At 38.9% G+C, this 1,505-nt stretch overlaps 1 protein-coding gene; it reads left to right on the top strand.

Annotated features, from left to right (window-relative positions):
* The window catches only part of gfra4a (GDNF family receptor alpha 4a), a 187,664-nt gene that overhangs the window by 34,686 nt on the left and 151,473 nt on the right, over positions 1-1,505 (top strand).

Here is a 1,505-nt window from a genome sequence, read left to right as displayed (position 1 = left end):
ATGGAGAATATGTTAGCCTAAATGAATCCACCCCTCCCAGTCATATTAATACTCATATTCCTCGAGGCACAGGCCGAGGAGGTGGAGTTGCAGCTATCTTTGACTCTAGCCTACTAATCAGCTCTAAACCTAAACTAAACTATAACTCATTTGAAAGCCTTGTTCTTGGTCTTTCGCACCCAAGTTGGAAATCACTGCAACCAATTCTCTTCGTTATAGTGTACCGAGCACTTGGCCCGTATTCTGAATTTGCAGAGTTTTTGTCAACTTTAGTCCTTAAAACGGACAAAGTTATTATTGTAGGGGATTTTAATATTCATGTGGACGTTGAGAATGACTGCTTTAGTACTGTGTTTATCTCTCTGTTAGATTCCATTGGCTTCTCTCAGAGTGTTCATGAACCGACTCACTGTTTTAACCACACCCTCGACCTTGTTTTGGTATATGGTATTGAATATTGACATATTGACATTTAATAGTGTTCCCACAAAATCCCTCTTTATCCGACCACTTTTTGATAACTTTTGAGTTTGTATTGCTGAACTACACACCATTGGGCAAAAATTTCTATACAAGAATTCTGTCTGATGGTGCTGTAGCTAAATTTAAGGATGCGATTCCATCAGCTCTAAATTCATCATCAAGTCACAAAGTAACGGAGGACTCCTATGCTAATTTCAGTCCCTCCCAAATCGATCATCTTGTAGATAGTGCTGCAGGCTCACTGCGAATGACACTCGACTCTGTTGCCCCTCTAAAAAAGAAAATAATAAAACAAAGACGGTTAGCTCCATGGTATAATACTGAAACTCGCAAATTAAAGCAAATATCGCGGAAACTTGAGAGGAATTGGTGTTCCACCAAACTGGAAAATTCTCATTTAATTTGGCAAGTTAGTCTTAAAACTTATAGGAAGGCCCTCCGTAATGCTAGAGCAGCGTACTACTCGTCATTAATAGAGGAAAATAGGAACAACCCCAGGTTTCTTTTCAGCACTGTAGCCAGGCTGACAGAGAGTCACAGCTCTATTGAGCAAAGTATTCCCATAGCTCTCAGTAGTTACGATATCATGAGCTTCTTTAATGATAAAATTCTAACTATTAGAAACAAAATTCACTAAGACCTGCCCTTAACTGGCACCAACTTATCTCTAAACTCAGGAACCTTAGAAACAACTGTAGAACCAGATATATGTTTAGACTGTTTTGCCTCCCTCAACCTTTACCAACTAACTACAATAATTTCTTCATCTAAACCGTCAACCTGCCTCTTAGACCCCATCCCGACTAGGTTGTTTAAAGATGTTTTACCCTTAGTCAGCACTTCTATACTAGATATGATCAATCTATCTCTATCAACAGGCTATGTACCACAGTACTTTAAAGTAGCTGTAATTAAACCTCTTCTGAAAAAGCCCAAACTTGATCCAGATGTTTTAGCCAACTATAGACCTATATCTAACCTTCCATTTCTCTCTAAGATCCTGGAGAAAGCAGTTGCTAAAC

This window comes from Micropterus dolomieu, linkage group LG11 (assembly GCF_021292245.1).
Source record: "Micropterus dolomieu isolate WLL.071019.BEF.003 ecotype Adirondacks linkage group LG11, ASM2129224v1, whole genome shotgun sequence".
Taxonomy (NCBI): domain Eukaryota; kingdom Metazoa; phylum Chordata; class Actinopteri; order Centrarchiformes; family Centrarchidae; genus Micropterus; species Micropterus dolomieu.
The sequence above is the reverse complement of the archived record's forward strand: the minus strand, read 5'-3'. Positions and strand labels throughout refer to the sequence as shown.